The sequence below is a fragment of the Balaenoptera ricei genome, chromosome 13, assembly GCF_028023285.1.
Source record: "Balaenoptera ricei isolate mBalRic1 chromosome 13, mBalRic1.hap2, whole genome shotgun sequence".
In the NCBI taxonomy this organism is placed as follows: Eukaryota; Metazoa; Chordata; class Mammalia; order Artiodactyla; family Balaenopteridae; genus Balaenoptera; species Balaenoptera ricei.
This window is the reverse complement of record NC_082651.1, coordinates 94,202,805-94,219,589: the sequence shown is the minus strand read 5'-3', so window position 1 is coordinate 94,219,589 and position 16,785 is coordinate 94,202,805. Positions and strand designations below refer to the sequence as shown.

At 42.9% G+C, this 16,785-nt stretch overlaps 1 long non-coding RNA gene across 1 annotated transcript; it reads left to right on the top strand.

The window, feature by feature from the left end:
* Window positions 1-5,759: 5,759 nt before the first annotated feature.
* On the top strand, window positions 5,760-11,521 carry LOC132377098 (uncharacterized). Its single transcript, XR_009506526.1, has 3 exons — window positions 5,760-5,817; window positions 5,981-6,088; window positions 10,932-11,521. It is a non-coding gene; the product is annotated as an uncharacterized LOC132377098 (long non-coding RNA).
* The last annotated feature ends 5,264 nt before the right edge of the window (window positions 11,522-16,785 follow it).

Here is a 16,785-nt window from a genome sequence, read left to right as displayed (position 1 = left end):
CGTTGGGATAAAGAATTAGCCATCTAATGTAATTCTTTTTTTTCACCTCAATACATAGATGTTTATTAAATTTCTCTCAGCGTCAGGCTCAGTGCTGGGCTCTGGAAAGAGATAAATACATTCAACTCAGCCTCTTCTCTCAGTGGACTTACAGGTTAGTGCAAAATTTCCCTGAGTGTGTTTACAGAACATTAGTCCCTGGAGATGAACCATTGAAACAGTGTACCGTGTCTAAAAGTTTTAGAAAATGTTGAATTCTCTGTCATTCTTCAGGGAAATACACAATACAAGGTCACCATATTAAAGTCTTTGAAAAGTCTTCCAGTAAGGTAACTAGCTTAACATGGCTTTCTCAAACTTTTAATGACCAATAACCACCCTCCTACTTTATCCCCCAGGATGATTTCCCACAGCAACTTTGGGAAATAACAGCCCAGTGCCAAGAGCCAAAATTACACTTTTGTGAGACAAGGATAATATTTATAGAAAATCGCAAAGTATGGAATTAGCACAGAAGAAAAAAGGTAGGGAATCGAGACCCTCTTGAGAAGATGATATTCTAAGTAACTTTTGATAGATGAATGCTATGCTCTGAATGTGTCCCCTGCAAATTTATGTGTTGCATCCTAACCCCCAAAGGTGATGGTATTAGTAGGTGGGAACTTTGGGAGGTATTTAGGTCATGAGGGTGGAACCCTCAGGAATGGGATTAGTGCCCTTATGAAAGAGGTTCCAGAGAGCGCCCAGCCCCTTCCTTCATGTGAGGACACAGTGAGAAGATGTTGACTTTGAACCAGAAAGTGGTCCCTCAGCAACCACCACCTTCGTCTTGGACTTCTCAGGCTCCAGTACTGTGAAAAATCAATTTTGGTTGGTTATAAGCCACCCAGTCTGTGGTATTTTGTTATAGCAGCCCAAACAGACTGAGATGATGAGTGAAGGTTTTCCAGGTAGAAAACATGAGAAGGGCATTTCAGGCAAAGAGAAGAGCACGTGCAAGGATGTGAAGTTTGCAGGAGCAATGCTCTCTCTCCTTTGGCATGTACGTATATATGTTAGCAGTTTGGGGAAACAGATGAGAATAACAGCAGAGATGATGCTGAAAGGGCTAGAAGTGGATCTTGGGGTTCTCATATAGCACTCCATCATTTTGAGCTGTAGGTAAATATTAAAACATGAAGTTTTTTCCAAGTTCAGTTTCTTCCTGTTTAACACAATGACTTTCATGTATGGTATGGGGAACTCTTTTCTACTGCATTCATTCAGAGTCACAGAATCAAAACTTTTTTAATAATGAAGGTCTCTGAAAACAGTTAGGTATGGCTTCTGCTGTTGACGGACAGCCACCTTCAATGCGCACATTTTGACCCCTGGGACATAGGAGGCAAACTTACTAGACACATCTACTCAGGGACAAGCAGAGGGCAATGCAATGGTCTGTATTGGGAATGTTGAAGAATAAGGCAGAGTGAAGCTGAGAATCCAATGGGTAAACTAGAGATTGTCCAGGGAGGAAGGAATGAAACCAATGTGGTTTTACCATCTGAAGGAAAATTCAGTGACTGCATGCTCTATCAGGCAGAAGGAGTTCTAGAAAGAGTGGTGAACTGGAGTCAGGAGGATTGGGATCTTGTTTCAGCTTGAGCACAACTTGCTACATAATCTTGGGGAAAATGGTTTCCTTGTAAAGTGGAGGGATTGGACTATGAAACATAAGGAACGTGTCAGCTCCAAAACACTGGCAATCTCTTACTGCTAGCTGGTGCTCAACATTAAATTATAAGCTAAAACTAGATTATATTGAAATTCAAAAGATCACAGGCAAAGGGGAATATTGGTTAGCTACAATGTGCTAGACATCATTCTACACTCTGAAATAAATTTTTCATTAACCCTCATATCAACTACATAAAGTTACTTTCATTCTCATTTTGCACATGAGTAAACTGAGGCTCAGAACAGTGGCCCCAAGTTCTCACAACTCCTAAGCGAGAGAGGTAGGGTTCAGTAGCAGGGCAGTGTGATTGTAAAACTCTTTGCATCACACTGTCCATCACCCTGAACAAAAATTTATTAAGTGCTCTGGAGTGGATTGAGTTACAGAATGGTCCGCCCTCCAGAGTCAAGAGGATGCTGTTAATGGAGCAGGGGATAAGACGGAAAATGCTGAGGCAAAGAATTTCCTAATTGGGCTTCTCAGCACAGAAGTGTGACATCATGCAGGGGTAGCTCATGGAGTCCAGCCGTTTGGGGTAAACAGGGAGCAAATACAATGGTAACCAGGTAAGCTGAGCCCACTTGCACGAATTAGCTGCCTCTTATCAGCCTCGTGCCTCTTCCACCAATGTCAGATGGGGCTAGCTTTACTTTAACATGGTCCATAAAACCCCAACCCCAGAAAACTTGACCAATTTGACTCCACTTTGAGGAATAGCCAAGAGGAGAGAAGTCAAGTGGCTAATTTCAGATTCTGTCTGAACAACTTTATGATCACACCGCAGAGCTGGCTTATCTGAGCAAACCTCTTGATGCCATGGATGATGGAGCATGTTAGTCTGCTGGGGCTGCCATAACAAATATGGCAGGCTGGATGGTTTAAACAACGGAAATGAAGTTCTCACAGTTTTGGAAGTTGGAAGTCTAAGGTCACGGTGTTGATAGGTTTGGTTTCTCTGAGGACTCTCTCCTTGGCTAGCAGACAACCATCTTCTCACCGTGTCCTCACCTGGCTTTTGCCCTATGTGAGCATCCTTGATGTCTCTTCCTCCTCTTAAAAAGACACAGGTCCTATTGGACTAGGATCCCACTCCATGACCTCATCTAATGCTTTTGGAACCAAGAAATATGATTCAACCAAACAACCTGGGCTCTTTCCACGCTGCTTTAGTCACAGAAGCCAGTTTCTCCACCGGTTCCTTTCTGTCTTCTGTTCAGGCCCTGGTTTTCCACTTTGCCTGCACACTCTAGTTTCCTGGGGAGCTTTAAAAATAATGATGCCCAGGTTCCACCACTAGAGATTTTGATTCACTTGGTAAGGGGTAATCAAATTTGAAAATGCAAAATGCAGTCTGGGTATCAAGGGTTTAAAGATTCCCCAGGAAATTCTACTGAGCAGCCAAAGTTGAGAACAATTATTCAAGTAGTTTCATGTATTGAATATTTATTCAGACTTTCAACTTAAGTTCATGAGAAACTTACTTCTAAGCTGCAGTTTGTAAATCTCACCTGATATGGGAAAGTGGGATTGTAAATGTGTTTGGATATCCTTGATTAGAAATACATACATACATATAGATAGATAGATAGATGATAGATGATAGAGAGAGAAAGAGAGAGAGAGCACTTCAAAATGAAATTAGCAATTTAGACCCTTACACGTAGATATTTATTCCTCCTACGAACTTTCATTGACCAATTTCTATGTGGTGCCATGTAGGCATTCCACCCAGGCCCACAGGAACGACAAAGCTGAAAAGACATTTTGTCACTGCTTAAGGGAGTTACAGTTGAATGAAGAAAGCACACATTAATGTCACCTTTATAAAAATGTGCTAATTGCCGGGGGAAGAGGAGGAACAAGATCTCTCTGATCCTAGAGAATTTCTCGAGGTAGTAAAGGGAGTGAGAGAGACATCCTAGGCAGCAGTGAGTTGCACTAAAAGCCCAGAGATGTGACAGCTGATGGGGCACTCAGGAAATGGCAAATAGTCTGATGCTGGTGAGTCAGAGTTCAAGGGAGAAGTGGCTGGAAAGGTACTTTGAGATTAGATGGTAATAGCCTTGAAAGCTAGACTAAGGAGTTGGGACTTTTTATATCAATCCTAAGGTTTTTTTAAAATTAGAGGTAACATTGTTTTAATGAAAATTATCTGAAAGCAAGCAAAGGGCAAGCATTGGAAGAAGGGAGGACAGGCTGAAAGGAAGTTTCTAGAAACAATCTAGGTAAACAATTATGACAACCTGAACTTGAGAATTGGCAATGGGGATAGAGAGGACAGAAAAGATGGGGAAATGGGCAGTTGGTGAGCCCAGGTTAGTGACAGAGCCAGTATTTGAACTAAGGTCTTGGTTTGCATTTAACACATGTGCACATACACAGACACACCCACAGACACACACACTGAGGACAGAATGTGTACTAGGCACTGTGCTGGAAGCTGGGGAAACATAGACAGCGTCTCTGACCTCACTGTGCTTGCAGTTGAGAGGGGAATGCAGAGAGAAAAGAAGCCATGATCCAGTAGAAATATGATGAAAAAGGCAGTAGAGGGCATTATGGGGACAAGTAAGGGAGAAAGGCAGTGGACCCGGACTTAGAGGGGCAGAGAAGCTTCCCAGTGGAAAGGTTGGACGTCTAAGTGGAGATCAGAGAAAGGCGTTGTAGTGAGAGGACAGAGGAACAGATGGAGAAGGAAGTTGGATTCCAAGTAGAGGGCATGGCAGCACTCTTGCCTGGTCAGTCCAAACTCACCCATTGAAAGGGCCTCCGACTGCATTGCAATGTGTTTCCTAACGTAAAGTTCCCGGTATCTGTGATCCTTTGGTGATTCCAGCTCATGAGACCTCAGTCTCCTGCTCACTGGAATCACCCACAAGGGATCGGAGAAAGTCACACTGGAAAAGATCTTTAAGGACCCCCATTTCAACCCCTCAATTTACAAAGAAGGTGAATAAAACCCTGGATAAAAAGATGATGAAGCAATCTAGAACTGGAACCCAGGTCTGTTGTTTCCCCGTCCAACGTCTTTCCTAATACGCCATGCATGCTTCTTACATCTGAGTTTAATGTCAAGGGCACTCCGTGTCCAAAACTTCTTGCCAAAGTTTTTATGTAGGTTATTTTACCAATGTGTTCATTTATAATTATTAAGTTCTTACAAACTGTAGCAAACAATCTCTGTTACCAGAATGCACAACGTCCTTTGCAGTAATTCTGTTCACCTCATTCCTTTAGGACTTACATTAATTCTCTCATCATCTTGAGTTTTATTACTCTCTTTTTCCTAAGGCACAGATGAACTCAACGGTTGAATTGCTTCATCATTCAACTAAAAGTTTCATTTCGGGAGTTTCCAGGACAGGTGCATTTCCTTAACTTCTGGAAGTATCTGCTGCAGGCATGCTTTGGGGCATACACAGGACAGCCTCATTCCCGTCATCATCCGTTTTCCATCTCAACCTAGAATCACACTCAACCAACGCTTCATTGAGCAAACTCCATGCTGGATACTTCCTAGGCATCTGACCCTCCCAAGAATTCAGTGTACTAACTATTACTATCCCCATTTCCAAGTGAGACCAGCCATCAAAATAATTTCTTTCAAATGAGGATGGTGGGACCTGACCAATGGATGTTTCCCACTCTCACATCCAGGAGACGAAGGTAACTGGCTGCAAGCTAAGAGGGAATCATTCTCATCTGGGCCAATTTCTTTGCTTGGGGGAGACCAGCCATCACTTAGTCCTGCCTCTGGATGTGGCACTCTGGTTCCTCTGACAACTCAGCTTCGCAAGGATGTATGAGAAAGCCCGTGGGGTCAGGGTGACTGACAGAGGGTAACTTGAGCATGGGGAGGAGGTGGGAGCACCCTGCCTGGAGTTATGACCCAGAATAATGATGTGTGAATCCTGCATGACTCAGCTTTCCAGGCAGGTAATGAGAACCTAAGGAGACAGGAGCTTATTTAAGAAAACGTGCATCATTGATGTGGCTATTTTGGGAGATGAGAGAGAGAGTTTGAAAAGGAGAAACATGTGAAAAGTATTCCAGCTGAGTGAGTGTGATAGAAAACTAAGATTTCCCTTCATAATAGAATGGTAAAAAGCAAATGTGTCCTGGTCTTTCAAGTCTCAATATTGGAAGAATGAGGTGTTGGGGGCAGATGTTGGCGGATCTTTGTTCTCTGGATGTACAGATTGTGATTTGGGGATTGAGGGATTTTGGAAGGGATTTGCTCCTGCATTTCTTTCTTGTTGCTAGGAGAAACCAGGCTTCAAGTGGGACTGGAGCTGGAGATTCCCCACAGCGGCCCTGGAACACGCTGGATCTTCCCTGTGATAAGACGCATTGCTCTTCTCTCACAGCACGGTAAGAGCAGAATCCTTTTTTTAATCAATTGCAGGAGGTCCACGTGGAACGGTGATCAGCTCGGGAGAGGATGGGGCACAGGAGCAAACAGACTCCATATGGCTCTGCTGCCTTTGAAGCAGATGTGTCAGCTGTGGGGCTGACATGTGTTCTTTCAACATCATTGAAGTCCCAAGGGACAGGAGGATGAGGCGAGTTTGAGATGAGATCTGAATGCTGCTTGCCCTGTTCTCTCCCGGGTTCTCTCCATAGCCTCCTGCCTGGGCTCGCTTCCAGGCATCTACGTCCAGCCTTGGACCTCAAGTAGAAAAGGGGCCTCCGATACCTTTGATTTTATCTTTCTCGTTTTGTTTTTCCTGAATCTCTGATCTTGATTTGCTCCCAACCCTCCTGACTTCTAATATCATCAATTGTTTATTCAGTCAACACAGATTTATGGAGATCTTTCTAGGTCTCTGGAAAGAACAGGACATGTTCAGGTGACAGAAGGAAGGTGGTGTGACTTGAGGATAAGTAGTGCTCTCAAAGGACGATCCTGGAGTGACTTGGCAGAATCATCTGAATACTTACTAAAAATACAAATGCTTGATTCTCATTATTGAATCACGGTCTCTGGTAAATTGATTGCAAAAGTGACTGTGTTTTTTTACCCTTTCCTGAGTCTATGACCTTTGCAATGTGACCTGACAGCTTTTCCTGTCAAACAGTGGGACCTCTGTCTCCACTCTTTGAATCTGGACTGGCTTTGTGACCCACTTTGGTCAACAGAATGAGGTGGAAGTGTTTTTAAGCCAATTATGAGCCTAAGACTCAAGAAAAGTCTTCTGGAACCCTGCTACCACCCTATAAACAAGAGAAGGTGAGTCTGCTAGAGAACAAGAGACCACATGGAGGAGAGCCAAGTTGTCTCTCTGGGGCCATTCTAGACTAGCCTGTGGCAAGCCAGCTCCTTAACGTGTGAGCAAGCTCAGCCAAGATCAGCAGAGCTGCTTACCTGACCCACACCTGGTGACAGACGCATCAGTAAGTCCAGAGAAGACCAGTGGCTTAAAACAATAATCATTTGAACAATAATAACTGATTATGTATTAAGCCACTAGATTAGGGTGATTTATTATACAGCAAACCAAACTGATACAGAAACCAAAAATATGGACAAGTGTTTTTGAGAGTGAAATAGGCAGAATTTAGATCCAGTAGGATTTTGTAGTGCATGATAAGGATATAGCATTTTTATCCTAAGGGTTATGTGAAGCTATTGAAAACTTTTGAGCATGAAAGGGACCCAACTAGCTTTGTGTTGTACAAACATGAACTTGGCTACTTTGTGGAGAACGAGTGGCAGGAGAAGGGGTTTAGGATGGATCAAGGTAGATTGAATTGAACTTGTAGAAGTTTTGTTTTGTTTCACTTTTTTCTTTTAAATGTATATACCCTGAGATCTGACTATGCATTAAGTAATAGGATTATGAGGAATCCTCTTTGGTCTCAAGTCTAGTAGGAGAGAGTTATTATGTATTTTGACAAGTACCAGGGAAGAGGTACACTCAGGTAGTCATGGTAACATGAAGAAGTAGCACCTAGCCCAGCCTGGGGGGAAATGAAGAACTCAGTCCAATTGGTGGTAGCTGAGGATGCCGGGAAGATGAGGAACATTATTTCCTAGGAAGAGGAAAGAGCTTAAGTGAAATTCGGTATTACCAACATATAAAGATGAGGTGGGAAGCAGAGGGAAGTATGATGAGATATGAATGCAGGGGGCAGGTCATAGAGACTTCCTTGTACCTATTGAGATTATAGATGGGCAAGTCCAAATGAGGCTAAGTGACAGAGTTTCCCAATGCCTGAGATTTGAATGGACCGGTGGTTAGAAGAAGATCAGTTGAGAAGGGTAGGACCCTGCTTTGGGAGCCCTTAGGATGATGTGTCACCATGGCCATCTGACCTGACAGATGACCTAACAGGCAGAGCTGCTTGTTACCTAGGAGGCTGATGGGCAAGACAGAGAAATCACCACTAGCCAGACAGCTCCCTTGATTTATCGATTTTGGCCGAGGCTCCTAGGCTAGCCCTCGGCTACTCCCAGCTATCTCCTGGAAGCCAGCAGTCAGTGGAGGCAGGAAGAGAACATGTTTTGCTGAGGTACCGCCTCCTCCCCAACGTGCTTGGCATCCTGTGCTGCCAGCCTCCAGCTGTCTGTCTAGATGGAACCCAGCTTGGACCTGTGAGGTACCAAACCCTGTGATCCACGCCCACGCACTCCTGGCCAACAGGAAGATGAGCACCAAGGACAGAATCTGCACTGAAGGGGTTTGGGGTCTCCTTTTCCCGTGAGCACTCTGTTCCCCCCCGCCCCTGCATACCATGGAAGTCTCTGCTCACTGCATGGCCATGTCTCCAAATGTGCACTGGATCTGCAAGAGCCCCCCCTCTCCTGCCCCTGCTGACCGTGTCTCAGACACCAGAACAAACACCATTTCATCACATAGTCACAGGTCCCTGGGAAAGTCTCAAAGCTTCTATAAGTAGTAATCATTTTCAAAGATTGAATGCTTACATGTGCCAGAGTGGGACCCTCCTGTGATCCTCTTATCAGCCTATTCATGTCACATAGCAACTCTGTGAAAGAGACATTATTGAGTCTATTTTCAAGTGTTAATGAGGAAAACAAAGCTTTGAGGAGTGAAGAAACTCACCCAGGATCGCACAGTTACAGATGCGGTGAAGTCAGGATTTGAACCCAGAACTACTTAACTCTACGTGGAGTACATTTCACATATTAAACTACATCGCCTCTGCTGTCCAACCTCATCATTTGTAGATGAGGACAAAAGGACCAGTTTGCTAAGATGCATGGCAGAGCCTAGGTCTCTCAACCAAGACTCTGGACTCCCATTTCCTTCTCCCTTGGGACACCCACATATTTTCTTTGGTGCATTTCCCAGGCCACCACTCCAGGCTCTCCTCAGTAAGCCTGGGAGGCATGAAGCCCTCTGGAGATCCCAGGCGGTATCTGTGGACTGCTAGCTCTGATGCTGTCAGCAGAGAGAGCACAGGCGTAGGCAGGCAGGAGGCCCTGATAGAGAGCTGCATGAGGTGTAGGGTACCACATGGAAACCCTGGACTCCTCATCCGACATTCACACTGGAAGGGCTCTGGTAGCAGTTAGGACCATAGGGTTTATTGTGATCATTTGAGTCTAACCTTTGTCTTCCTTTCCCACCTGCTCCTCAAGCGATCCCTAGCTTGAGGGCTCAGAGACATAAAAAGTTGGAAGGAAATGAGCACCTTACCCCACTCTGAACACATACACATTTCCCAACTTCTTGACTCAATAACAAAGAGAATTTTCTCCCACAATGTCAGAATATCTGGAGGCAAGGAGCCAGTTCCTAGCTCCTCCCAGATCAGGAGAGTTTCTTTCCTTTTTCTGTAACTATTGACCCTGCATCTTCCCCTGGAAGTACTTGACTCAATTTAATGAGCTCACCTCTGTCACCTTCATCTTGCCCACATCACTGGGGTTCTGTGGAGTGAGAACTACACCCTGTAGAAAACACCTTTTTCTGTTCCTGAGCACCTACCGCCCAGAGTCTCAGTTGCCAGGGATCATAGAATCAAGGCGGGATCATAGAATCAAGACAGGATCAGCTACATAATTTGTGCGGCCCAATGACAAATGAAAATGTGAGGTCCTTCTTCAAAAATTACTGTGCATTTTGAGACCTGACAGTAGAGTGTTAAACCAAGCACAGAACCCATCTGAAGTTGGACACTCATGGAGCCGGCCCTCAGTGGAGCCATAGACATGGGGCAGAGATGGAGAAGAGAGGAAAGGTAAAGCTGAAAGATTTTACCTCCATCTACTGAGTAGGGTGATCACACTTACCTTGCCAGTTGTACAGCAACTATCAGTAATATACAGAGAAGTGTTAGATGTTATTTAGGGGAAGTTCCTTTCCCTGAGAAAGAATCTGATTTAAATCCCTCTTCCGGCAGAGGAGGAACTGGAAGCCCAGAGAAGAAAAATGGTTTTTCACCATTTATCCAGATAATTCATTTGTGGTGGAGCAGGGATGGGGAGAGCAGGTGTCCTGATTCTCAGTCTGGTGGTCTTTTCACTAAACCAGGCCACTTCTCCCCTCTCCAGCTGCCTTGGTTGTTTCCTGCTTGACTAACGAGGTAGGGCCTTGGTGCTCATCGGCAGATGGTTTGGGGACTGAGTCAACCATCTGTAAGACTGGCCACCACTTCCTGCCCAGCTACTGGGTCCCATGACTGGACTGCACTGAAATAAACATTATCCTTCGTCACAGGATGCTTGGGGCGAGAGGATATCTTCCTCAAATGATTTCTCACATGGTTTGCGATGAAGTCGCTTTCTCTGTGCATAGTCACTTTGTGGTCACCAGAAGGCTGCTCTGGGCATTGACAAGTGATGTACCTGGTAGTAGTGTTATTCAGAGGCTACACTGTAGACAAAGGTAGGGTCCACTGGATCCCTTTCTATTGAAATACCACTGACCATGGCTTTGTCAGTGCTTACTAATAACAATGATACAACAAAAACACCCTCCGGTATAAACTTTGGGGAACTATAAACCATTGTCCTATTACATATCATCACTCTGATACCAGAGGGAGGGCAAGGCTACTACGATTTTATTGTAATTTTTCAGAAGAGAACACTGGCTCAGAATGACCTGACTACGTGCAAAGTCACATTTGTATACATAGTAGACATGGTGGTTTCTGAGGAAGGAGATTACATTTGATTAAGTTCTTTATCTCCTGGGCCTAGGAGACAATTATGAACTAAATCAGTGATACTTTTGATCTCTAGATTTTACTCAGTCAGAACGCAATAGGCAGACTTCCCTGGTGGTGCAGTGGTTAAGCATCCGCCTGCCAATGGAAGGGACACGGGTTCGAGCCCTGGTCTGGGAAGATCCCACATGACGTGGAGCAACTAAGCACCTGTGCCACAACTACTGAAGCCAGCGCGCCTAGAGCCTGTGCTCCGCAACAAGAGAAGCCACCACAGTGAGAAGCCCGCACACCGCAGCGAAGAGTAGCCCTTGCTTGCCACAACTAGAGAAAGCCCGTGCGCAGCAATGAAGACCCAACGCAGCCATAAATCAATCAATCAATCAATCAATCAATCAATCCCAAAAAACCCCCGCAATAGGCTAGATTGAAAACAAGATGGAATTCAGGGTCCTCTATTCTATCCTGTCTTCCCTGACACTCATTCTTGGAAACTGAAGCCTGGCAGATCTCTCTGCCATTAAGACCTTAATCCTGGTGCTGCTCTTACCAGGATCCTGGTCAGTAGGATGACCTTTGGCAAGGATGTGGGGTTTGGTCTTACGTTCCCTAGTGATCGTGTTGGAAAATTATGGTGCTAGTCTCAAAGTCATATGGATTGGTTCTCTGTGGACAATTTCACCATAGTTTATGAATACAGCTGCCATTTTTTCTCTTATGACTCTTGACTCTGTTGTTTAAGGGCCCAGATTTTACCCCAAGCTTCAGAACTGTATGTGTCACTCTCTGCTAGACTTGATTCTTGAGTGAATCTCAAGCATCTCAAACTCACAATGTCTCTGAGCGCCTCTCCCTCCACTCTAAATATGCTTTCCCTATGGATTTTCCTATCCCAGCTGATGCCAACATCTTTATGTATCTTCACTCTTTCCTCCCCTTTCTCTGAAATAATGACTAGGTTACAAAATTCTGTATGTTCTACTGACCTCCCTGCCTCCAGTTTTTCTATTTCCAACCCATCCCCCACCCTGACTCCAGAGTGATTCTTGATTATGTCTCTCCCCAGTGAATATTTTCCCTTTTATGTATTGTTTTGCCAAGCACTATTCTCATTCATAACAACCCAAAAGGTAATTATTAATACTATTTTGCAGATGGAAAACTGAGGAAAAGAGTGTTTAAGTCACTTGTCCAAAATTATACAGCTACTAAATAAAAAAATCAAGGATCTGAACCTAGGAAGTCAACTGCAGAGTCTCTGCTCTTGACTACTACATTCTTTTTATGGGCTGAATTGTGTCACCCTAAAATTCATATGTTGAAGTCCTAGGCCCCAGTACTTCAGAATGTGACTCTACTTAGAGATAAAGCCTTTAAAGAAGTAATTAAGTTAAAATGAAACCATTAGAGTGGGCCTGAATCGAATCTGACTGGTGTCCTTATAAAAAGAGGAAACTTGCATACAGACATGAAGAAAGACCACGTGAGGACACAGCAAGAAGACAGCCGTCTGCAAGCCAAGGAGAGAGGCCATGCAAGAAACCAAACGTGGGACTTCCCTGTTGGTCCAGTGGTTAAGACTCTGCACTCCCAGTGCAGGGAGCGTGGGTTCAATCCCTAGTTGGAGAACTAAGATCTCACATGCTGCATGGTGTGGCCAAAAAATAAGTAAGTAAAATAAAGAACATGTTCCCCCTTCTAAAAACAAAAAAAAAAAAAGAGAGAACTCGCTGACACCTTGATCTTAGACCTGCAGCCTCCCAAACTGTGAGAAAATAAACCTAATGCTTAAGCCACTCAGTCTGTGGTATTTTGTTATGGCAGCTCTAGCAAACTAATACAGTCATACTGCCTCTCACTGAATATGAGTAAAGACTAAATTCCTTCAACATGACAAAGCCCTTCTTCTGATTCATTACCCTCACGCCACTAAACATCTGTATTCCAGATTCCAGACACCCTGAGTACTCAGCCTTCCCCTTCTATGCATTCCCATTATTTCATGTCTTTCTTTATGGTCTCCCTCTGCTCATTCAATAACTTTAGTCCTTTATTATCTGAAAACTTGCAATCATCCTTTAAAATTTGACTTGAGTGACATCTCTTCTCTGAAGTTTTACTAGACCCTCTGTTTGGAAGTCTATTTGGTCCCTCCTGTCTCTATTCTCCCACTAACATCTTGCATGTAAGTCTGTTCACCACTCATCACACTCTATTTCTTCAGAGACCATGAATGAACTCCCAGTGAGGGCCTTGCGTGGTGCTGGGCATTGAAGATGCAGAGATAAAGGTGGTGAGTGTTTGCCCTCAAGAAGGTTATTCTCTAGTGAAGGAACCTACAATAATACATGGTGGTGTCAAGTCTAGAGATGGTCACTTAATCCAGCCTGTAGGGCATCAAAGACTTCTTGGAGGAGCTGAGGCTTTAATGACAAATATGAGTAGGAAGAAATGGAGAGGCACAGAGGCCATTCCAGAAGAACAAAGCAACATGAACAAAGCATGGACAAACAGTGGAGTGTAATCTTAGTTCCTTCCAATGGACTATAATCTTGAGAGCAGTTATCATGTCTGATGCAATTCTAGGGCCTGCACAAAATATTTGGTAAATAAATGATTATTGAATGAACAAATGCATGAATGAATCAATGACTCAATGAAAGAATAAATGAGAAACAAAAACAAAAAAGCCTCATATATCAGTTAGAACCCTTTGGTTGTAAGCACCAGAAACCTACTCCAGCTGACATAAACTAACAGAGAGTTTATTAGAAGGCTGGGGTGGAACTCATAGGATGGGAGGGAAAGTGAAAACCAGGCTGGAAAGGCAGGAACAGGCCTCAGGACAGGACCTGCTGGACAGGGTTGCCCCTGTGGGTGCCACGGCTGGAACACTTGAACCTCCATGTCTTACCTTTTGGGTACTCTCTCTCTTCAAGTGCTAGGAAGGGAGATCTAGCATGGGCTTACCTCCTGGCTGGGCCAGATCTCTCTGTCTCTGATTTTATCCAGTGGTGAAGAAAAATTTCCCAAGTAAAAATCAGGTTTCACCACCAAAAATGTGCAATAGATTTTGAGGAATCAAGAAAAATAGATATCCACTACACAGGAGTTTTCAGACACTTCACAGCTGGCTCTTTTTCATGGGCTGAAGCATCTTTAGAAACTTTTTCATGTTCAGAGTCATGACTTGTTTTTGCTACTGCTTTCATCAGTCAATGAACCCAGTATAAAATTTAGACAAGGGGTAAAACTATCTCAGGAATTAATACATCCTCTTCTAGCACTACTCCGGTGAGGTAAGGTGCTTTCAATAACTCCCTTCTAAGTACCAGGCCAGCTTCAACACCTGACATTAGTTGCTAATTTCCCCAGTACTACTCAAGAGCAAGTTTAAGTGTTTTTATATTCCTGGGTCTGTTTTATCTGGATTAGGGTAATATTTGTGAAGGTACTTGATTCATTATCTAGTGTTCTATAAATGGGAATTGACATTTCTTTTATATTCCCACTAGAGAACAGAGGACTTTGTTTCCCTTATTTTATCAATTTAGGATCAAAAAATTATAAACAGTGGGTTCCACAAAGTCTGTTTATTCCCAGAGTTTAGCATAATCCTTGGCTCCCAATTTAGACTCCAGGAGACTCCATTTCTGTTGTTCTGGTCTTTGATTCTATGGCATTATACTTTTATTCTTAACTGGTCTCCTGGCTCGTATCTTGCTATAGAGAGACCTTATTTAGATACAATCCCTTTTTTGGATATATCTCAGGACAAAACTTCACTGACAAGATATAAAAAGCATAGGATTTACTAATGCCATTATTCATCACTCAGAAGGAAACTTGCATAAGGCCATAAAAGGGCTCAAAAATTTCCTTTCATTTCACAAATGAATTTGTTGAGATATTTATATACCTCCCAAGTCCTAAAACTCATATTTTGCTAAAAAATAAATTCTCACCTACAAAATACCTTGAGAAAGAATTACTGTCTTTCTCATGTAGGTGGAATTCCAGTGTGCTTTCCTTTTTATGAGGTCGTTTAGATGCTTATTTATGGAGGTCTTGATGGTGTGTCCAAGCTCCGGCCCTGACTTGCCATGGGACCACCACACACCTACAGCCCTTAGTTTCTACATCTGTAAAATGGGAACCATAATACCTACCGTGCTTTTCTGTCTTTACTTTTTGTTACTATTTTTCTGTCTTTACTTTTTGTTACTATTTTAAAAATTGTGGTAAAATACACATACATAAAATCGACCATCCTAACCATTGTGTGTGTGCAGCTCAGTGGCATTAAGTACACTCACACTGTTGTGCAGCCATCACCACCATCCATCTCCAAAACTCTTTTCGTCTTGCAAAACTGAAGCTCTGTACCCATTAAACAGTAAATCCCCCTTCCCTCTCTCCCCAGTCCCTGGCAACTACCCCTCTACTTTCTGTCTCTATGACTTTGACTACTCTAGGTCCCTCAAATAAGAGGAATTATACAGTGTTTGCCTTTTGTGACTCAATCACTTCACTAAGCATAACGTCTCAAGGTTCATCCATGCTGTAGCATGTGCCAGAATTTCCTTCCTTTTTAAGGCCAACTAATACTCCATTTGGATGCATCCATTTACATTTAAAGTAAGTAAGTACAGAGGGGGAAGGACTTATTCTTGCCATTTTGTTATTTGTTTTCCGTGTCTTATAGCTTTTTGTCTCTCATTTCTGCCCTTACTGCATTCCTTTATGTTTGGTTAATTTCTTGTAGTGACACATTTTGATTCCCTTCTCATTTCCTTTTGTCTATATTCTATACTTTCTTTGCAGTCACTATGGGGATTGTATATAACCTCCTAAAGTTACAACAATCTGTTTTAAACTGATGACAGCTTAACTTCGGTTGCATACAAAACTCTACTCCTTTACAGCCCCACCTCCTTTATGTTATTGATGTCCCAAGTTACATTTTTATATATTGTGTAACCATGAACATAGATTTATAATTATTTTTTATGCTTCTGTCTTTCAAATTCTGCAAAAGCACAAAAGTGGAGTGACAAACCTAAACTACAAGAATACTGCTTTTTATTTTTGTCCATGTATCTACCTTTGCCAGAGAGCTTTTCTCATATATTTTTATATGGCTTGGGTTTGTTTTTAATTTTTAAGATTAAGTAAAATTAAATATGTAGAATCACCTAGTTAATATCAAGTACATAAGAAGTATCTGACAAATGGTCGTAACTTTTCAGTAAATACCTTTGACTTACTGATCAATCAATTGGATGAATGACTGGATTTCCTTCTGCAAAGTGAGGCTTGTAACAGGCACAATGTATTTCAGCGAGTGGGATTTCTTTGACCACCTGATATGAATGTGGACAAAAAGAAATCAAAGTCAGTCAAAAAATGGGTAGGCCAGAGACATACCTTGACTTTTTCTCCAAAAAGTTCTATGACTCTTGATGCTAGGTTTCTGGCTTATCACGTAGGTAGGGTCACTGGGGTTAAGCTCTATTTTAGAAGATGTGACTTTAAATAGTTTTCCTTTTCCTTTCACTGCTTCAGGAAGTCTCACTCCGAGTCAATGCCAAATGGGTTTGGTTTTCAGCTTTTCCCGTAAAAGGTGGTAGAAGAGATGATTCATAAATCCCCTCCTGACCTTATTTATCTCATGCTCAAGCTGCAGCAGGTGAGCTGTTGGACTTTGAAGCATGGGATTATTACAGAGAAGTAAGTGTGGAAAGGAAAAAAGTGTGCTTATGAAAGGATTCAGGCAAAGGCATATTTCAAATCACCCATGAACCTACGCAGGCTATATAAACAGACCAAATGAAAAATGAGGACACGCATTTAAAAAATCAGAGTGTATAACATTATTATTAAGTGCAATTATGCACATGACATTCGGTGGAACCAGGGAAAATGTGTGA